This window comes from Schistocerca gregaria, chromosome 2 (genome assembly GCF_023897955.1).
Source record: "Schistocerca gregaria isolate iqSchGreg1 chromosome 2, iqSchGreg1.2, whole genome shotgun sequence".
Classification (NCBI taxonomy): Eukaryota; Metazoa; Arthropoda; class Insecta; order Orthoptera; family Acrididae; genus Schistocerca; species Schistocerca gregaria.
Genome location: NC_064921.1, coordinates 598,235,300 through 598,258,647, shown reverse-complemented (window position 1 = coordinate 598,258,647; position 23,348 = coordinate 598,235,300). Strand labels below are relative to the sequence as shown.

General features: G+C 44.7%; 1 protein-coding gene and 1 non-coding gene across 2 annotated transcripts in view; both read left to right on the top strand.

Moving 5' to 3' along the window:
* LOC126334527 (spindle and kinetochore-associated protein 1-like) overlaps positions 1–23,348 on the top strand; it is a 424,403-nt gene that overhangs the window by 125,661 nt on the left and 275,394 nt on the right. The window lies entirely within an intron of this gene.
* Positions 13,293–13,364, top strand: Trnap-agg (transfer RNA proline (anticodon AGG)). Its single transcript has one exon. It is a non-coding gene; the product is annotated as a tRNA-Pro (tRNA).

Below are 23,348 nucleotides of genomic sequence, written 5' to 3'. Positions count from 1 at the left end.
AAGCGCCTTGTGACGTAGCCGGGTTGGCAGAGTGGGGACTCGCTCGCTCGCTCTTCAGTTTACCGACAGACTAGCTGAGTGAGCTGGAAGGCGCGCCATTGTCAACGCGGCTACCCGTGTACAACGCCCACGGAGGAGCATCTCCATCGGCCGCGGGAGCACCTCGTACGTGCTGCCAGACAGTTGGTCCACATGTGGGCGTGGTCCGCGTGACCACCCACAGTCTGTTCCGGCCACCGGCACCGCGCAGCTCTACGAGACGTGCCAGCTGGTCCTCCCGTCGGCTGTCATGTGTACAGTTGGTCCTCTTGTGGGCGTGGTCTGTGTGACCGCACGCACCTCCCAGCAGCCAGCGGCATCGCCGGAGCGTGACGTGCGCCTAGCATCTTGTGTCATGGCCACCAACGCCCACGCGTGGGCCTGGTCTGTAAGAGCGCCCGCAACTCTCACCAGTACTACTGTGCCATCAGCATGTGTTATGTAGCGTCATGTGTAAAACAATTCTGTCAACACCTGCACCAGATAGGATGCTACCATCCACAACTTATTTCATAGACCAAAGAAAAAAGTCATTGTTGTTGTATGCACAAATGTTCTGTGATACTTAGTTTCTTGTCACCACCTATTTCACTGATTAACATTGTTATTGTTGTTGTTGTGGTCTTCAGTCCTGAGACTGGTTTGATGCAGCTTTCCATGCTACTCTATCCTGTGGAAGCTTCTTCATCTCCCAGTACTGACTGCAACCTTCTACATTCTTCTGAATCTGTTTAGTGTATTCATCTCTTGGTCTCCCTCTACGATTTTTACCCTCCACACTGCCCTTCAATGCTACATTTGTGATCCCTTGATGCCTCAGAACACGCCCTACCAACCGGTCCCTTCTTCTTGTCAAGCTGTGCCACAAACTCCTCTTCTCCCCAATCCTATTCAATACTTCCTCATTAGTTATGTGATCTACCCATCTAATCTTCAGCATTCTTCTGTAGCATCACATTTCGAAAGCTTCCATTCTCTTCTCGTCCAAACTATTTATCGTCCATGTTTCACTTCCATACATGACTACACTCCATTCATATATTTTCAGAAACGACTTCCTGACACTTAAATCTATACTTGAAGTTAACAAATTTCTCTTCTTCAGAAACGCTTTCCTTGCCATTGCCAGTCTACATTTTATATCCTCCCTACTTCGACCATCATCAGTTATTTTGCTCCCCAAATAGCAAAACTCCTTTACTACTTTAAGTGTCTCATTTCCTAATCTAATTCCCTCAGCATCACCCGACTTAATTCTTCTACATTCCATTATCCTCGTTTTGCTTTTGTTGATGTTCATCTTATATCCTCCTTTCAAGACACTATCCATTCCGTTCAACTGCTCTTCCAAGTCCTTTGCTGTCTCAGACAGTATTACAATGTCATCAGCAAACCTGAAAGTTTTTATTTCTTCTCCATGGATTTTAATACCTACGCCGAATTTTTCTTTCACACTGTAATGGTCTGCTTCCTTGCGAGAGATTTAAGTAGGTCTCATTTTTGTTTTGGTAACCACTAAACGACAACTGGGCACTGTTAATCAGTCCCAGTTTTGTGTTTCAGTGTAACGTTACTATCAGATTTCACTTGTTTTCTTTTCTTTTGTGTAACCTGGATAATTTATTTTCGTATGTATCCTCACCAGTTTTTCATTTACTGTTAGTCTTGTAATACAACATATTTTTCATGTATAAATTTTGACACGTTTTGTAAATCCAGCTACACAAGTGTGTCCTCCATGTTAATGAAGGGTGAATGCAAGTTGCGTAATAGTCATGTTTCATGAATGAATCAGTGCGAAAGGACATTAGGACACGTCACTATGGCTGTCTCTTTTCTCTGCTCAGGAATACTGAATATATGTGGTCACTTTGTACATAGGGATGAATATCCTTTGTAAGGACTTCCCCTTTTCTTTCTTTTAGTGCAGTGTTCTTCAACCTGTGGTCGTGACCGTCTGGGGGGTCGCAAGACCTTGCTCAGAGCGCCGCGGTCGCAGGAGAAAGCAGTTGCAGCATGGCTGGTAACGTACGAATCATGGCGATCGTCTGCTATGGTATGAATGTCACACGGAAGTGACAAGCGTTTGTGAAAGCACCTTGCAAATTCGCTCACGTTCAAATTTGGAACTCATTTATAATAATGAATACGAATTTAAACCTGCTGAAAGGTTCAAATACGCAAACACTGGTAGCAGTGAGAAGCAACACGATGTCTTTCGATCTCTTCCCACTTCTGCGGTATGTAACTAGGGCGGCGAGAGTCAGTAAGTCTTGTACAGATAGTATTTATGTCTGAGAGGTTTTCAGGCAGAGGGAAAGGACCACGTCAACTTCCGGGCTGGAACGGCGGTGCAGTGGCAGGGTCTTGTGTGTTACTGACAACTGCTGTGATAAAAATGTCACACGCAACAAGAACAGTTTATGAAAGCGCTTTTAAAAGATGCTCACGTTCCGGTGTGATACATAATAGTTGCAACAACACGCTTACAGCTTACAATCAAGATTTGACACCACGATTACTACAATGCATTTCAGTAACAAGCTTCGAACCAAACAATAGATCGTTAGGATTGACAGAAGTGAGACAAGGCACGAGGTACAGCAATTTCTGCCAAGCGGATCTAGGATGCCTGAGATCAACTCAGACTTTAATTCACACACTGCATGTTGACATCTCTAATTTCCTAGGTCTGTGGCTTGATCGGGATTCCCACAAAATCGTCGTTGCTGGTCACCTGGTTAATTTTTCATTCCTTTCGTGTAGTTAATTGTGGTGATTGCCGTGAAGTGATTCATTGTTTTTTTGATTGTGCTATATAAAAGAGTTGAAAAATACTTCACAAAAACTAGTACCTATACTACTTATTCTCGCAATTTATTAAAACGAAATGTTGTCTTCCTTTGAAACTGATCGAAAGTAAATGAAATAACCATCCTGCTACTTGTCTCAAAACTAGGGGTTCTGTAATACAAAAGCATAGGCCTATGGAAAGTGGTATTTGTTTTTTTATTAAAATTAAGTAATTCCATGTTTAACATTAATTCTCAATTGAGCAAAATGTAGATTGTTTTGTAATAAATACAGCGTGTTAACTATAAATAAACGCAAAACTGGAAAACTGTTTTCAGGAACCGATCGATAACTAAATGAGGAAGATCCAATAAGTAACTGTGAGAAATTCGAAAAAAATACCTTCTTGTTTACAAACTGACTATACAGTGGCACCTCGTTTAAAGAGAGTAATTCACTTCTGAGTCTTACCTGCATTGCGAAACGCTCGTTATGCGAAACATATTTTTCTGTTGGAATTCACGTAAAAAAGGATAATGCATTTCATCCCGAAAAAATACTAAAACAGTTTATAAAATGTACATCCTTTTTACCAGAAGTAGTCTAAAAGTCACTCGTTTTTACCTACTCTTCAAAATGAGTCATAAACACAGAAGACGGGTTACTGAATGGAAAATCAGCCTAAGTATTGGTTGATGTGCAGCTTTATTAAATTCATCTTGGTTAACGACGACATATCTAAAATGGAATTCATATAGAGGTATCTCAAGGGCATGAAGTAATATGAGTGTTGCTTGCAACATTGTTACAGAGAAATTGGCAACATCGTTGAGGAGACCCGAGCGGAGGTATCGGTTACAATAATTGGAACGCGGGGAGTGTCATAAATATTACAGCTGAGCACTTCATTGGCGGCGTCGATATCTTTGTCGGAACTTCTAATGTACTTTGTTCGTCGTAATAATAATAACACTGATGTAAAACATTACGCTTTTTTTCCTCCGCGTTTTCTGTTTGTTCAGTGTAATTTCTTTCGCGCAGAGCATACGCCATATCGTCAAGAGTAAAGTCAGTAACAATAATGGTACGATCCAGCGATTATACGCAAATGAACAGCGTTTTATCGGTACAACTGCAGTTTGATGCTTGATGACCAATGTCTCTCATTTGTTTTATTAAAAAGCATACTTGACACTAATTCAGATTTTATTGTTTTCAACAATTTGTATTCATAGGGCGATACCAGCGATATCTGGTACGTGTGCCACTTAGCCAGGTGAAAGTAAGAAAGGGTCCGACTACAATAAAAATACAACACTTTCAATGAGAAGGCTGTGCTTGTTTATTTATTAATAATTTGTCAAATCGTGGTTCTCTTTTTGAGACACAAATCACCAAATGTTCTAGTTGAAGTCTATTTCTCTTCTTAGTTTTTATATTGACCACTGAAGAGAACGCTAATTCACAAAGGTAGGAAGTGGCGAATGGCACTAATGATTTCAAAGCTTCGATTGCAAGCTGTGGATACTCTTCTTTTCTGTTCATCCAGAAGACGCCAATCTTTTGCGAATTAAATTCCATTTTAAGCATCCCGTCAGCTGCTAAATCTACAAGTGTTTCTTTCGTCATCGTGCTCAGATCAACCAGTTGTACTGATATATCAAAAAAGGATTTAGTATCCATCTATGACCGTTGTCAGCGCCAGAGTTCAGCTCTGGAAAGTAACTTAACAGTTTCTCTTCCAAAGTATGTAAGCTCTGCAGCATGCAAGGAATGTGAAAACTTAGTACCGCCGACTGGTCCATTGCAATTTCTTTGACAATCGTCTGAATACAAGGGAAGGACTCGAACATCATTTTTTTGTAAAAACGTTGACCACAAACTAAGTTTAGCGAGGAATCCTTTGATTTTTAACACTTCACCTTTTAGTTTCAGAGCTTGTGTCAACATCTTTCCATTGGAAAGCCACCTGAACTCCTTCGGAAAGCCAACCCCTGTCGATAGCACTTATTACTTCATGATACTAAAAAGCTATCTGTGTTTCCCAAGAACTACATTTTTTGAATCTGTGTTGGTTGTGTGTCAATAAATCGTTTTCTTCTAGGTAATTCAATGTTCGAACAAAGAATATGTTCGAAAATCCTACTGCAAATCGACGTTAGTGACATGGGTCTGTAATTCAGCGGATTATTCCTGTTTTCTCTCTTGGGTATTGGGCATGTCTTGCGCAGCTTTCCAGTCTCTGAGCACGGATCTTCGGACGAGCCAGCGGTAGTGTATGATTGCTTATTGTGGAATTATTGTATCAGCATACTCTGAAAGGACCTGTCTGATATACAGTCTGAACTGGAGGAGTTGCCTTTATTAAGTGATTTAAGCTATTTCGCTACACCGAGGAAATGTAGTAAGTTACTCAGATAGGCAGTTTGTGAAATATCTACTTCTTCCTCTTTGGTGAAGGAAACCGTAGTTGGCATCTCACACTTAAGTTCGTGCTAAATTTCGAGCTTCTGAAAAACCACGCGTCTTGGCGGTTTTGCGTTCTTTTAAATTTGACATATGTTGTTGTTGTTGTTGTCTTCAGTCCTGAGACTGGTTTGATGCAGCTCTCCATGCTACTCTATCCTGTGCAAGCTGCTTCATCTCCCAGTACCTACTGCAACCTACATCCTTCTGAATCTGCTTAGTGTACTCATCTCTCGGTCTCCCTCTACGATTTTTACCCTCCACGCTGCCCTCCAATGCTAAATTTGTGATCCCTTGATGCCTCAAAACATGTCCTACCAACCGATCCCTTCTTCTAGTCAAGTTGTGCCACAAACTTCTCTTCTCCCCAATCCTATTCAATACCTCCTCATTAGTTACGTGATCTATCCACCTTATCTTCAGTATTCTTCTGTAGCACCACATTTCGAAAGCTTCTATTCTCTTCTTGTCCAAACTAGTTATCGTCCATGTTTCACTTCCATACATGGCTACACTCCAAACAAATACTTTCAGAAACGACTTCCTGATACATAAATCTATATTCGAAGTTAACAAATTTCTCTTCTTCAGAAACGCTTTCCTTGCCATTGCCAGTCTACATTTTATATCCTCTCTACTTCGACCATCATCAGTTATTTTACTTCCTAAATAGCAAAACTCCTTTACTACTTTAAGTGTCTCATTTCCTAATCTAATTCCCTCAGCATCACCCGATTTAATTTGACTACATTCCATTATCCCCGTTTTGCTTTTGTTAATGTTCATCTTATATCCTCCTTTCAAGACACTGTCCAGTCCGTTCAACTGCTCTTCCAAGTCCTTTGCCGTCTCTGACAGAATTACAATGTCGTCGGCGAACCTCAAAGTTTTTACTTCGTCTCCATGAATTTTAATACCTACTCCAAATTTTTCTTTTGTTTCCTTTACTGCTTGCTCAATATACAGATTGAATAACATCGGGGAGAGGCTACAACCCTGTCTCACTCCTTTCCCAACCACTGCTTCTCTTTCATGCCCCTCGACTCTTATTACTGCCATCTGGTTTCTGTACAAATTATAAATAGCCTTTCGCTCCCTGTATTTTACCCCTGCCACCTTTAGAATTTGAAAGAGAGTATTCCAGTCAACATTGTCAAAAGCTTTCTCTAAGTCTACAAATGCTAGAAACGTAGGTTTGCCTTTTCTTAATCTTTCTTCTAAGATAAGTCGTAAGGTCAGTATTGCCTCACGTGTTCCAACATTTCGACGGAATCCAAACTGATCCTCCCCGAGGTCTGCATCTACCAGTTTTTCCATTCGTCTGTAAAGAATTCGCGTTAGTATTTTGCAGCCGTGGCTTATTAAACTGATAGTTCGGTAATTTTCACATCTGTCAGCACCTGCTTTCTTTGGGATTGGAATTATTATATTCTTCTTGAAGTCTGAGGGTATTTCGCCTGTCTCATACATCTTGCTCACCAGCTGGTAGAGTTTTGTCATGACTGGCTCTCCCAAGGCCGTCAGTAGTTCTAATGGAATGTTGTCTACTCCGGGGGCCTTGTTTCGACTCAGGTCTTTCAGTGCTCTGTCAAACTCTTCACGCAGTATCGTATCTCCCATTTCGTCTTCATCTACATCCTCTTCTATTTCCTTAATATTGTCCTCAAGTACATCGCCCTTGTATAAACCTTCTATATACTCCTTCCACCTTTCTGCCTTCCCTTCTTTGCTTAGAACTGGGCTGCCATCTGAGCTCTTGATATTCATACACGTGGTTCTCTTCTCTCCAAAGGTCTCTTTAATTTTCCTGTAGGCAGTATCTATCTTACCCCTAGTGAGATAAGCTTCTACATCCTTACATTTGTCCTCTAGCCATCCCTGTTTAGCCATTTTGCACTTCCTGTCGATCTCATTTTTGAGACGTTTGTATTCCTTTTTGCCTGCTTCATTTACTGCATTTTTATATTTTCTCCTTTCATCAATTAAATTCAATATTTCTTCTGTTACCCAAGGATTTCTAGCAGCCCTCGTCTTTGTACCTACTTTATCCTCTGCTGCCTTCACTACTACATCCCTCAGAGCTACCCATTCTTCTTCTACTGTATTTCCTTCCCCTATTCCTGTCAATTGTTCCCTTATGCTCTCTCTGAAACTCTGTACAACCTCTGGTTCTTTCAGTTTATCCAGGTCCCATCTCCTTAATTTCCCACATTTTTGCAGTTTCTTCAGTTTTAATCTACAGGTCATAACCAATAGATTGTGGTCAGAGTCCACATCTGCCCCTGGAAATGTCTTACAACTTAAAACCTGGTTCCTAAATCTCTGTCTTACCATTATATAATCTATCTGATACCTTTTAGTATCTCCAGGGTTCTTCCACGTGTACAACCTTCTTTCATGATTCTTAAACCAAGTGTTAGCTATGATTAAGTTGTGCTCTGTGCAAAATTCTACTAGGCGGCTTCCTCTTTCATTTCTTAGCCCCAATCCATATTCACCTACTATGTTTCCTTCTCTCCCTTTTCCTACACTCGAATTCCAGTCACCCATTACTATTAAATTTTCGTCTCCCTTCCCTATCTGAACAATTTCTTTTATTTCATCGTACATTTCTTCAATTTCTTCATCATCTGCAGAGCTAGTTGGCATATAAACTTGTACTACTGTAGTAGGTGTGGGCTTCGTATCTATCTTGGCCACAATAATGCGTTCACTATGCTGTTTGTAGTAGCTTACCCGCATTCCTATTTTCCTATTCATTATTAAACCTACTCCTGCATTACCCCTATTTGATTTTGTGTTTATAACCCTGTAGTCACCTGACCAGAAGTCGTGTTCCTCCTGCCACCGAACTTCACTAATTCCCACTATATCTAACTTTAACCTATCCATTTCCCTTTTTAAATTTTCTAACCTACCTGCCCGATTAAGGGATCTGACATTCCACGCTCCGATCCGTAGAACGCCAGTTTTCTTTCTCCTGATAACGACATCCTCCTGACATAGGCCTACTTTATTTCATTGCTTGCGCAACCAATAACTTTAGGAAGGCGTCAAGCGAATATTATTGTCTGATTTTTCACACAGATGTATTTTGCGCTTACTTTCGGTGGATTTGGGTGTGAAGGTATCCAGTTTTGCTACGACAACCTTGTGGTCACTAATCCCTGTATCCGCCATGGTGCTCCCTGTTTGCCCAGGAAGAGAAGTTGTAAAGACATTGCTTTCCCCGAAAGTCGATATTTTTTTTCTTTTGTGCATTACCTTTTCATAGTACATATGTATCATTTATTTCAACTATTCTTTGTTTGTTAATACGTCACACTGTTTCTTCATTCATTTTGCTACTGTTTTATATTTATATTGTACAAATATGAATGTTCTGGTTTTATATGCTTTGTAAATCTTTGGTTAGGCTAGGAGAAGTACTGTGTCAGAGAGAGAGCGAACGACTATCGATAGAGAGCGTGCGAGTTGTTGTGATATAGTGGCCGGTTCGCGAGTGGAGAAACGTTGCAAAGTTCGGCGCGAAAGACGGTGATACGCGGAGGAACAATTAATTACAGTGCGTCCGGTGTGTTAATAGGAGCTCGTGCATTATTAAGTGAACACTAAAACCTGAAAACTATATTGAGCGTTTGTGGTGACGTTTTTACATACTGTGTGCACTTGTGACAATTAGTCGTGAACCAGACACCATCGTCGGGTGGAGACACTAACTGTTAGAATTGCGCGAAAGTGGAACAAAACAAAATGGTAAGTAAAAGAACAATGGTGTGATTTGATCAAGAAACATTTATTGTATCATCCAAACTGTCTTAAAGACGACAACGTAAATTGAACTGATGTTTAGCGGACTGTCATAGTGATAAACACATGTGACTGTTTTCCTGTGGCAACACGGTGAAAGAACTGTGCGAAGTATTGGCATTAACCGTCTATATCTCGTAAATACTAAAGACATTGCATAATTCCGACCTACCCGCAACGCGTGATTAATAAAATTTTAATAATAAAACGTTGCTTGCGTAACGACAACGCACACACTGGAACTATGATTAACGCGCCAGGGCTGCCAGCTGATTCGACTACAACGGAGACGTGGACCACCGCCGTAACTGGAATATTAATGAAACAGGAGGATCCATCCTTATCTTCACGCCACGAACCATGATTAACTTCACACATCGTCCGCTTGGACCACTGCTGACGTCATCGCACTGCCTGCAGCAACAGCTAAGACATTAAAAGAAAATTATTAGGCTCTCTCTCATTTCAAAATTAAAGACACTTGCAGTTAAATTATCTATTTTAAAAATACTGTCACAATATCAAAGTTCAATTTTGTTTAGTTCCAATAAATATTCTTTCCATTATTTCGTCTTGTTGACAGTGTTGAAAACCCGCCAAATTAAAGTTCAACTAATAATTTCTTTCAAAACTCTTCTCAGACATTTTGCTGCTCATCATAATTTTATTTTAATGTTTGTGTGTAACTTCTTTTGGAAGGAGTACATATTTCTTTTTTTTTTGCAGTAAAATTCGCTACAATAAAATTACGTATATTACCAGCTGTTGCTGTCCACCATTACTGCTTGAAAACTGACCAATAGTATTTTTGCACCTATTTTCTCATTGGCTGTCAGCTTTAAAACAAAATTATGTATTTCGTGGGCATCTAGCAGGTGCTCGATATCTACACTCCTGGAAATTGAAATAAGAACACCGTGAATTCATTGTCCCAGGAAGGGGAAACTTTATTGACACATTCCTGGGGTCAGATACATCACATGATCACACTGACAGAACCACAGGCACATAGACACAGGCAACAGAGCATGCACAATGTCGGCACTAGTACAGTGTATATCCACCTTTTGCAGCAATGCAGGCTGCTATTCTCCCATGGAGACGATCGTAGAGATGCTGGATGTAGTCCTGTGGAACGGCTTGCCATGCCATTTCCACCTGGCGCCTCAGTTGGACGAGCGTTCGTGCTGGACGTGCAGACCGCGTGAGACGACGCTTCATCCAGTCCCAAACATGCTCAATGGGGGACAGATCCGGAGATCTTGCTGGCCAGGGTAGTTGACTTACACCTTCTAGAGCACGTTGGGTGGCACGGGATACATGCGGACGTGCATTGTCCTGTTGGAACAACAAGTTCCCTTGCCGGTCTAGGAATGGTAGAACGATGGGTTCTATGACGGTTTGGATGTACCGTGCACTATTCAGTGTCCCCTCGACGATCACCAGAGGTGTACGGCCAGTGTAGGAGATCGCTCCCCACACCATGATGCCGGTGTTGGCCCTGTGTGCCTCGGTCGTATGCAGTCCTGATTGTGGCGCTCACCTGCACGGCGCCAAACACGCATACGACCATCATTGGCACCAAGGCAGAAGCTGAAGACGACACGTCTCCATTCGTCTCTCCATTCACGCCTGTCGCGACACCACTGAAGGCGGGCTGCACGATGTTGGGGCGTGAGCGGAAGACGGCCTAACAGTGTGCGGGTCCGTAGCCCAGCTTCATGGAGACGGTTGCGAATGGTCCTCGCCGATACCCCAGGAGCAACAGTGTCCCTAATTTGCTGGGAAGTGGCGGTGCGGTCCCCTACGGCACTGCGTAGGATCCTACGGTCTTGGCGTGCATCCGTGCGTCGCTGCGGTCCGGTCCCAGGTCGACGGGCACGTGCACCTTCCGCCGACCACTTGCGACAACATCGATGTACTGTGGAGACCTCACGCCCCACGTGTTGAGCAATTCGGCGGTACGTCCACCCGGCCTCCCGCATGCCCACTATACGCCCTCGCTCAAAGTCCGTCAACTGCACATACGGTTCACGTCCACGCTGTCGCGGCATGCTACCAGTGTTAAAGCTGCGATGGAGCTCCGTGTGCCACAGCAAACTGGCTGACGCTGACGGCGGCGGTGCACAAATGCTGCACAGCTGGCGCCATTCGACGGCCAACACCGCGGTTCCTGGTGTGTCCGCTGTGCCGTGCGTGTGATCATTGCTTGTATAGCCCTCTCGCAGTGTCCGGAGCAAGTATGGTGGGTCTGACACACCGGTGTCAATGTGTTTTTTTTTCCATTTCCAGGAGTGTATATAGGCCCCTGCAATATATTTTTCGTCCATGGCTAACATGGGTAGTCAGATTCCTTGTATAGGTCATGTTTCATTATTTAATTTTTTTTTTCAGAATTAGAGAACCAGTTTCTTTACAACGTCGAGTATGTTTTCGCAACCGTTTACACTTACAGTGGGCTCCTGAACTAATTGCCCAAAACTATTTTCTGATAAAGCATTCAGCACGATTCCGGATGACATTTTACGCCTTCCACCGACTTTAAGTATTAAGTATGTATTTTTGCCAACATATAGAGGGTAGATTGAAGTTACCATCAACTGTAATTGTATGATTCGGGTAACTATTCGAAATGAGACTCAATATTTAATTGAACTGTTAAGCAAATGTATTCTCTGAGTCAGTGGATCGGTAGAGGGAACCAGTTATTAATTTATTCCGTTTGCCAAGTATAACTTCTACCCATACTAAAATAAGGGAACTATATATTTCTGTTTCACGCAACTACTTCTGACCGTAATAAAACACTCCATCACAAACTGTATTTAATCTATCCTTTCTCAACAGGGTTCGATCCTTTGTAAAAATTTCGGTTGAGCTTATTTTCGACTTTATTGGAACGAGACAGCTCCCCACGAGCAACGGGTGCTCTGCGGGCGCTAATGTTAGTTTTACGGAGGTGAATCGCTTTGTGGTAGCTAATTAATGCAATTTGTGGCGAATATCTTTCCTAGGACTACAGCATTGATGAGAAACTACAGTGAAATGATATTCACATTTCTTTTAATTGACAAGGCGCAGAACACGGGGCAGCTAAGTACGAAGCCTGGTATTGCACACGATTGGTGCATCCTTATGATGAACGTCGTTTCGGACGAACCGAGGCCAACGTTGGCCTCTGGACGAAATTTAAACTGTATTTCGTGACAGTATTTTCACATGTTCAACATACAAACACTGGATGTCAATGAATTCTACATATTCTGCTTCTCATTAAAGCATCAATGTGTGGTACCACCTTCTGAGCACTGTTAATTCGAAGGAATTAGAAGTTTATTTGTAGTCTGAGAGTGAGCTTCCGTGGGTAGATTTCGGTCTCATAATGCGGGCGAAGTTTATGGAAGATGTGTGTAGGTCCAGACAGATACAATCGTATCTGCGAACTAAGAAGTCGTAGAAATTTATGCTGAGGAAATTTTTATACGAGACTACATTTTATTACGAAATCTATCACTGCCTGTCGCACAGTAGATCGACACGTTGTAGCTGTGGACATCCTACGCTCACGTCTACTATGTTGCTGACAGTGTATCCGACCTTCGGGCTGAAGTTCCTAATAAGGCCAATTGTTTTAATGAGAGCTGCTCACAGTTTTAAGCATCGCATCAGTAAGTATATTCGCTTCCGACCAAGGCTCCGACGAACTTAACACGCGATAATTCTCCTGAAAACGGCGCACAGTTTGCACTTCCCCTGCGCTACATAATTGCGTCTGACCTTATTTTATGAGCGCTCATTAGCCAGCGGCGAAAGAGCAGGTGCCCTCTTGGTGTCCTAGCCACATCGAACAGGCCTTTTCTAGGTGGTAACCACACAGATAACTAAAATAAGTCGCTCTTGTTTGAAGCTCGAAAACAATTCACAAACTAACGGTGTACTCGTCCGATTTGTTACAGGACTGTAAAGAGGTGTCTCAGTGACGGCCTAACCGATCTACCTGTTGCATCTAAATAGCACACCGTCATCGGCCCAGCAGCCTGGTGTGGCAGCATAGCGACTCTGTCAGAGTGGGAAAGGCTCAGGTTGTGGGCGCTCCCGGCCTTGGCAGCCAGCCACGCAGCCGCTCAGAACTGGGTTACTCTCTCCACAGCGAGGCTGCCACACGAGAAACACATCGTATCGGCGGCTCGTTGGTCTAGGGGTATGATTCTCGCTTAGGGTGCGAGAGGTCCCGGGTTCAAATCCCGGACGAGCCCGTATTTTTTGATTTCCCAAAGCCAAAACACTTGGACACGATGTGGATCCTTACGATGACGTCACATGCGATAGCCAGACAGACAGACAAGTTGGAGTTCCTCACGGAGCTGTGGGAGGAACACAAGAGGGCCAAACAGCGCGCCATGTACCGCCAGACCTTCCTGAGATTCCTGGAAGTCCCGCTGGACGCCACCTTCAGAGACGTTTCGCGCACGCCGTGACCGCCATCATCCTCAACATCCGAACTCACCGTCGCCATCGATGTCTTCCTTCCTTACCTCTGCCAACCCAAAGTCAAGGGCAATGTCATGTGCCACACGGTGTGCTCAAGCACACAAAGTGCAAGGTGAAAGTTTGCAAGTATCGCAGTCCCAAAATATGTATGTAACATGTGCAAACCCTATCCCTACAGTGTCCTTTCCTTGTAGCTTCCTCGTAGCCAAATAAATCAGGCAAAAAAATGATAGAGTATAAATACAGTAGAAGGGTATCTCACTGGTGTATCAACGTAACAATGTAATTTAATCAGTGTCTTCCATATATTACTATGCGCACTCTCTCTCTCTCTCTCTCTCTCTCTCTCTCTCTCTCTCTCTCCTCCTTTCAAGTTATGTATTTTGTTCATGTGATATACATGTAAATTTATCTACATCATATACCTAAATATTTTGTGTATTATTATATTTTACCGTATACATCGTTTGCCTCATTAATATGTACACTCCTGGTAATGGAAAAAAGAACACATTGACACCGGTGTGTCAGACCCACCATACTTGCTCCGGACACTGCGAGAGGGCTATACAAGCAATGATCACACGCACGGCACAGCGGACACACCAGGAACCGCGGTGTTGGCCGTCGAATGGCGCCAGCTGTGCAGCATTTGTGCACCGCCGCCGTCAGCGTCAGCCAGTTTGCTGTGGCACACGGAGCTCCATCGCAGCTTTAACACTGGTAGCATGCCGCGACAGCGTGGACGTGAACCGTATGTGCAGTTGACGGACTTTGAGCGAGGGCGTATAGTGGGCATGCGGGAGGCCGGGTGGACGTACCGCCGAATTGCTCAACTCGTGGGGCGTGAGGTCTCCACAGTACATCGATGTTATCGCAAGTGGTCGGCGGAAGGTGCACGTGCCCGTCGACCTGGGACCGGACCGCAGCGACGCACGGATGCACACCAAGACCGTAGGATCCTACGCAGTGCCGTAGGGGACCGCACCGCCACTTCCCAGCAAATTAGGGACACTGTTGCTCCTGGGGTATCGGCGAGGACCATTCGCAACCGTCTCCAAGAAGCTGGGCTACGGACCCGCACACTGTTAGGCCGTCTTCCGCTCACGCCCCAACATCGTGCAGCCCGCCTTCAGTGGTGTCGCGACAGGCGTGAATGGAGAGACGAATGGAGACGTGTCGTCTTCAGCTTCTGCCTTGGTGCCAATGATGGTCGTATGCGTGTTTGGCGCCGTGCAGGTGAGCGCCACAATCAGGACTGCATACGACCGAGGCACACAGGGCCAACACCGGCATCATGGTGTGGGGAGCGATCTCCTACACTGGCCGTACACCTCTGGTGATCGTCGAGGGGATACTGAATAGTGCACGGTACATCCAAACCGTCATAGAACCCATCGTTCTACCATTCCTAGACCGGCAAGGGAACTTGTTGTTCCAACAGGACAATGCACGTCCGCATGTATCCCGTGCCACCCAACGTGCTCTAGAAGGTGTAAGTCAACTACCCTGGCCAGCAAGATCTCCGGATCTGTCCCCCATTGAGCATGTTTGGGACTGGATGAAGCGTCGTCTCACGCGGTCTGCACGTCCAGCACGAACGCTCGTCCAACTGAGGCGCCAGGTGGAAATGGCATGGCAAGCCGTTCCACAGGACTACATCCAGCATCTCTACGATCGTCTCCATGGGAGAATAGCAGCCTGCATTGCTGCGAAAGGTGGATATACACTGTACTAGTGCCGACATTGTGCATGCTCTGTTGCCTGTGTCTATGTGCCTGTGGTTCTGTCAGTGTGATCATGTGATGTATCTGACCCCAGGAATGTGTCAATAAAGTTTCCCCTTCCTGGGACAATGAATTCACGGTGTTCTTATTTCAATTTCCAGGAGTGTATGTGAAATTGTTGGTCCATCTAAATGCAGTATATTAGTGTCCTTCACATTATTATTCCCATATATGGTTTTTTGTTATAAATATCGCGAACATCATTCTATATGTGCAGTTCTGATAATCTGCAGCAGGTATGTGAAATCTAAAAAACATTTAAACTCGAACCACAAAAAAACAAAGTAAGGTAAGTGTTGTAACGAACCACTGAAACTAAAACTTCATGTTATTAAATTATTATTTTTTGTGATTTCATATTATAGTAAAACATTGGTCATTAGATAGTAATGAAGACTCTCAATTGGTCTACGTAGTAATAATAATCACTCATCGCATTGATGACACATACAAGTTATTAAAGGTGATGTGTAACAATTTTTCTCGTTTCATCCTTTGGCTGCCATTTTTATCCGAATACCTTATTGCAGGTTCTCCAACACTGCGCTGTTACTTCGGGTCGTAGCTCTACAGACTCGCACTGAGTGAAGTCATTTTTAGCGCTGAGTGTGAAGTTATTGGCCAGTTTACCCGAATTTATAGTTGCGGTAAAGAAACGGATGCGTATGTACCAGTAATGCACAATTTTGGACATACATTATTACAACTTCTCAACAACTATTTGATACAGAAGCCATCTTCGCTAAGCAGAATATTCTCGTAGTTGGCGTTTGTGATGTACAAGATTTACTCTGTATCTCAGAACTTATTTTCGTATATTAACAATTGTTCAACGGATTCGAAGTTGTTTTCACAGATCCGTGACGAAAGGCTGTCCATTGTCAATGGCTCTAGTCGCTATAGCACGGGGCCCGGTGCTGCGGAAACCCACAAATGACATCAGATGATTCTCCGTAGGAGGTAAAGCAGTAGCATGTATAGCCTACGCTGACGACCTAGGCATCTTTATTGAAGATCAGGAAGATATTGGGAGAGTAGAAACCATCATGAACACACTCCATTCCAAAAAGTGTCAGGCGCCCAAACCAATCGCAGAAAGACAGTACTACTGCCGATAGGGAATCAACGACTCAAACCAGACATGCAGTGGTACCAAACAGTAGTAAGCCATAAAGTCCTTCGAATATTTATACAGTCTTGTCTACTTAGAATGGCCGAATACAACTGGAGAGGCGTGCTACACACCATAAGAGGTCTCTCCAGGAAGCACGCGAACCGGAAACTAACAATTCACCAGAAAATAGACCTGATAAACACGACGATCCTATCGAAAGCATGGTACCTGACGCCAATCTTAAGCATCCCGACCTAAATTGCGCGAGCACATGCGAGTGCAGTGTACTACCTGTTGTGGCGTCGAAATATATTCAAAGTGGCGCAAGGAACGTGCTCGCTGTCGACGAAAGAAGGGAGACTAGGTCTGGTTGATATAAAGAGCAAATGTGCAGCCCTCCTACTAAAACGAACGCTCGCCATCCAGCCTGACAGCGTCACAGCCAAGATAATGGCAGGATAGAAGCCCGCATCACAAGAAGCGCCGGTCGACACGAGGTACATTCCCTTCAGAATGCGACACGTCAGGCTGCACTACGCCAACAAAAGTTACGTTCTGGACACCGTGGCGAACCCCAGCCACAGAACAGCCAAGAGAATATACTGAGCCCTCAGGGGGAAGCCGGCAAAAAACAAAATTGAACACAAACTCCCGCAATACAATTGGAAACAAATATGGGGAAATGTCTCGGAAAACGTGTTGCCTAAACATGAGAAGGAGACACTGTACAAAATAGTTAACAGAACGGTACCAACCAACCAAAGACTGGCGGAGATAAAACTCGTCACAAGTGACAAGTGCGACGTATGTGCCATGACCGACACCCTCGAGCACCGATTCACCTGCGGGAATGCCATCAACATCTGGGAAGTGTACCAGCAGATGGTGGCCCACATCAACAGAACGGCGCCGGGAAGCATCACAGTGGAAGCAATCACCGCCCCAGACTGCAACCCATTTCCACGGCCCAAGCGACTGGCGACTCTCTGGATCCCCGCCATGACGGCTCACGCCATCGTAGCGCGGAGGCAGACCGACCAGCTGGCCTTCCTGATAGACCCCTGGGAGGAGAACAAGACGGCCCAGCAGCACAGGCGATACCACGAGAACTTCGTGCAGATTCCACTGCAGACAGCGACCGCCAGAGTCCTCCCCAGCCTGTGACCCTCAGCACCGCCACCAGCCACCTCACCACACTCACTACAAGAAGAACGTCTGCAGTGGTAGTGGACAACTGCAACCCAAAAGATAAAGTGCTTTCTCTTCTCGCATCAAATAGTGAAGTATAGTAGTATAAAGTGTTTCTTCTTAGTGAAATCAGTGATACAAAGTGCTTCTCACCAAACATCTGTCATGCTCGCAGCCAAATCAGTGTCAAAAGTATGCTCAGTAGTACTAACAGCGTTTATTTATTATTTTTTCTTCATTATTTGTACTATGTTGTCTAGGATACAAGCATTACTTAGTGAAAAGTGCCAACTACTCATCAATTTTTTTTGAAACATTTCTTTTACTATGTGCCCTATAAAATTTATATTGTTTACTCACACTTTTCTCTCTGCTTATCTTATGTAATATGACATAATTTTTCTCTCTTTTTCAATTTATGTATAATCTGTAGTATATGTAAAAAAGTGATCTTCCACTTCTTCTCAATCTATCATGGTGATGTTTCCCTCATGCTGTCCCATCTAACGGTGCAAACTAGAGGAAGAGTTCAAACCAGGATGCACAATGTGCCTGTGGCATCACAAGTGCATGACATACAGTAATTTGAAATCAAAATCAATGTGTCGATGCTAATTATAAATAATTATGCCTGTCCTGCAAAGTTTTATCCAAAAAAAGACGACAAATGGCCATCTTAATTGGTTTCAAGGAACAACAATAAGAGAAAAACGAAAAGAATATACAAACGAAAACCTATTAAATGACAGTAATGTTAACCAACTCTAGAAATATGTTAATAGAATGAAATGTTTCTTAATTTAAATGTGTCATTTTTAATATATGGTTACAAAAAAAGGTTAAAATCCCGGACGAGCCCGTATTTTTTGATTTCCCAAAGCCAAAACACTTTGATACGATGTGGATCCTTGCGATGACGTCACATGCGATAGCCAGACAGACAGACAGACAAGTTGGAGCGCCGACACGGTAGCTCAGCGTGTTCGTTCAGAGAGTTGGTTGGCCTCTGTAATAAATAAAAAAAAAAAACTGAGTGGAAGGATCAGCAAACGAACTTGAACGGATGGCATGTGACGTCCGCTACGACCAAACACAAAGATCAACAACGAACAAAATGCAAAATAAAAAAAAAAAAGATGCTGGTGTGATTCTCGCTTAGGGTGCGAGAGGTCCCTGGTTCAAATCCCGGACGAGCCCGTACTTTTTGATTTTGCTGGCTGCCCGCCTGTGAACACGCGTGCCGCTGCTCACGGTGCGAGGATGACCGGCCGCCGCGCCGTCGCCGCCCGACATTCCACCGCGCTCTCCGCCTGCCGGCTCCCGCGCCGCGCCAGCCGTACGTAGCTGATTCGCCGTCGGCGATCGTCTTCCGTGTTCAACGCTTCGGTGAGTTTTCAACGAAATCGTGACAAAATTCAACTGCTCCAGTACCGCGATACAGTGAGCGTTCGATCGTGAATACGAGAGGCCATCCTCCTTGGATGTAGAGGAATGGATGTTCAACGAACTAAAAGTACAAAGGGGCTGCAGCTGGATTTTATGCTGCTCCGCCCCTTTCTGAAATTGAAAACGGACGTGAGATGAGAGATGCTAGTCAATGTGAGTGGGGGTATTAGAAAGTTCTAACACAGGGACGGTCGCGTGAGCGACGTGAAAGTCACGTACGCCGGACACGGCGTGAGATACATTAAAGCGTACAACTTCCCCTTCGAGGTGCCGAACGAGGAAGTAGCACGCTGCCTCAAGTTGTATAGAGAAGTTCTGTCTGTAACGAGAGTCTTCTGGGGTGTCGGGCACAGATACGAGATGGACTCGCGTGTTAAGGCGACGGCACACGGACCGTGCCTCCGAACGTTGAGCGTGCCGAGTTTCTGACGTCATAGCGTGGAATAGCACGTTTCGGGAGTCTCTCCGAACGTACAGAGCAATATCTGGCATTTCAGATATTCTGAGCGTTGACCAATGAGACGATACGCCTCCTACGTCACACGCACGCCGTCTCCCTTCAGTGTAGAGTTGTGAGGCGCCATATTGGCATTCATTTCAAGCCTATATGAATATATACCTTTTCTGAGCACCAGCAAATTGAGAATCACTGGAAAACCCGTTGTTAACTGTGTGATTCATTCCAATAAAATAATGAGAAAGATGACATTCGTGGCAAAAGAATTATTGTAACTTACGTATTATGAAAGTATTACATTTGAAGGCAGGGACACACTGAAGATCGACCAAAACGCATTGTTCTTGGTACAATTTGTTATAATTAAATTCCAATTAGTAACATAATTATCTACGATTAACGTTTTTAGCATGGGGTAATACAATATGGCTAATAACGTGGGGAGTGTTGTTGGCTTTGCGTAATGAGTAGCGTCTGTCCAGTTATGAGTTTTGGTTCGAGTCTTAACACATCTTATTTTTTTCCCTAACATTCGCGTTTTTATTAGATTCTGATACTTTGTTATTATTTTAATACAAGTATATGTTATAATATTTGGTGTTATGTAAACATAAGCTCACCTTCTTTTGAGGGGTGGCTTTGTTCGATTGGCTTAATGTGCAGGACAGCTTGCGCTACTTGTATAAAAATATTTTGCTCCTAGTTCTTTTACGCTTCGTAATTCACATGTTCCAAAGATTCTGCTACTGGGTAGGAACAGTGATCAAGTAAGACTAACCTTGGGGTTTTACTAAAATATGGGAATGATGAAATAACGTTTATCTTATGCGGAGAAGTGTTCCAAATTTGTACCGCACTTTTTGTAGTGGAACTTTTATAAGCCTGTGTCCTTATTGACTGGACATGGTTCTTTACTTTTCGTGAGCGATGAATGAAATGTGCATTTTAATAGAGCTAACATGGGAATTTTACGCGCGCCCGTTGAGTAAACAGTGTGATTTACGAACTAGAAACATCCCTCGACTGCCGCTTGAGTGAGTTGCAATCGCGTATACCACGTTGGGGCCCACATACCGTTCCTGAGCGTTCAGCAGCACGTTGAACTGGGCACGCTCAACGTTGACGTTCGACAGCACGGTCCGTGTGCCGACGGCTTTAGGACCGTCAGGATGGTTCTAAGGAAACGTGTGCCATCGTTCCATTGTCATAGGGGGACACAGAGGAGTCGTCAGTATAGCGGGTAACCACCAACGTGCTCCATATGCACATGCGGAGCAGCTGCCCGAGAAATAAGAGGCTCAGCTGCCGCGTGAAAACGCGGACAAAGCAACTGACCAGGCGACAAGTTACGCGGGAATTTTGACGGACCAGAGCTCGCGCGCCAATGACGTAGCGGGAGCAGCCGCGCCAGCCGAGGCCGCCCAGCCAACACCGGCCCCGGCAGTGGCCGCCGCCGGCAGCGCAGGGGAGAAGCGGCACCCGAGCTCTGACTCAGACAGGGAGAGCTCAATGTAGGCCGCCCCCTCCCACGCCAGCCGGCGGGGGAAGGTCAGGCGCGCCGCCGCGACCGCCCAGCCGTCAGCTGCGCCGGTCATTCACACCAGCCAGCCGAGACCACGCCCACCACGTGCACCGAGGCCATCGAGAAGCAGGTGACAAAACTCGTGCGCAATTTAAAAGATCCGACGCAGAACCCAATGTTCGAGCATAATGACTTTTCTGGAGATTAGAAATCAACTCTGTAGCAATCGGCATGGGTTTCGAAAAAGACGATCGTGTGAAACCCAGCTCGCGCTATTCGTCCACGAGACTCAGAGGGCCATGGATACGGGTTTCTTGACTTCCGCAAGGCGTTCGATACAGTTCCCCACAGTCGTTTAATGAACAAAGTAAGAGCACATGGACGATCAGACCAATTGTCTGATTGGATTGAAGAGTTCCTAGACAACAGAACGCAGCATGTCATTCTCAGTGGAGAGAAGTCTTCCGAAGTAAGATTTCAGGTGTGCCACAGTTGAATGTCGTAGGACCGTTGCTATTCACATTATAGATAAATGACCTTGTGGATAGCATCGGAAGTTCACTGAGGCTTTTTGCGGGTAATGCTGTGATATATCGAGACGCTGTAACAATGGAAAATTGTACAGAAATGCAGGAGGATCTGCAACGAATTGACGCGTGGTGCAGGGAATGTCAACTGAATCTCAGTGTAGACAAGTGTAATGCACTGCGAATACGTAGAAAGAAAGATCCTTTATCATTTAGCTACAATATAGCAGGTCAGCAACTGGAAGCAGTTAATTCCATAAATTATTCGGAAGTAGGCATTGGCAGTGATTTAAAATGGAATGATCATATAAAGGTGATCGTCGGTAAAGCAAATGCCAGACTGAGATTCATTGGAAGAATCTTAAAGAAATGCAATCCGAAAACAAACAAAGTAGGTTACAGTACACTTGTTTGCCCACTGCTTGAATATTGCTCACCAGTGTGGGATCCATACCACATACGGTTGATAGAACAGATAGAGAAGATCCAACGGAGAGCAGCGCGCTTCGTTACAGGATCATTTCGTAATCGCGAAAGCGTTACGGGGATGATAGATAAACTCCAGTGGAAGACTGCAGGAGAGACGCTCAGCAGCTCGGTATGGGCTTTTGTTGAAGTTTCGAGAACATACTTTCACCGAGGAGTCAAGCAGTATATTGCTCCCTCCTACATATCGTGAAGAGACCATGAGGATAAAATCAGAGAGCCCACACAGAGGCATACCGACAATCTTTCTTTCCACGAACAATGCGAGACTGGAATAGAAGGGAGAACCGATAGAGGTACTCAAAGTACCCCCCGTCACACACCGTCAGGTGGCTTGCGGAGTATGGATGTAGATGTAGTCGAGTGATCTGCCGCAATCGGCGTCCAAAGCCAAAAGGCGACGCAACAGACGGCGAAGTCGCAGCAACGGCTCAAAACAACGAGAGGATGGAGACCTCCGACGGGGAAGCGTCGGACCCATTTCCCACCGCGGGAAAACAAAACATCTAAGCAGAGGACCCTGTCCTCCGGCAGGACTGCCCACAGCAAACGCAACTCTCGCCTCCACATATCGCTTAAATGCAGGAACGCTCCGACTATAAAGTCATCACGTGCAACGTAAATAGGATGAATTCAGTCAACATACATGCCCTCACGGTGTCCCTGCAGCACCGAGCTGATGATGTGGCATTGCTGCAAGAAGTGGTCACTAACGACATAGAAAAAGTACCGGGATTCGACGTCTTCAAGAACATAGACGCAGAAACGAGAACTGGAACTGCGATAATGGTGAGGAATGGGATAGATACAGAGGATATGAAGACACTGACTGATGGCCGCGAAATAGCTATCAAAATAGCAGGGACCTATTTCGTAAACATCTACGTGCCGTCAGGCATGGAAAATAAGAGGGCCAGAAGCCAATTCTTTAATGAAGACATCTGTGGGCTCCTTCCACACAACAGTGGCAACGTTCTGTTGGGAGGTGACTTCAACTGCGTGGCTGCTCCAGAACACCAAGTCCCGGTACCAAATCTATGCATGGAGCTGCAGGAATTCGTAAGAAAACTAAAACTAGACGACTCCTGGCGTCTATTTTACCCCAACACAGAAGCATTCACGTATTACCATAACCGCGGAAGAACCAGGATCGACAGGATGTATGTGAATAGGGAATTGGCCGCCTCTGTATCTCATGTGGAAGTCTGCCCTGTGATATTCT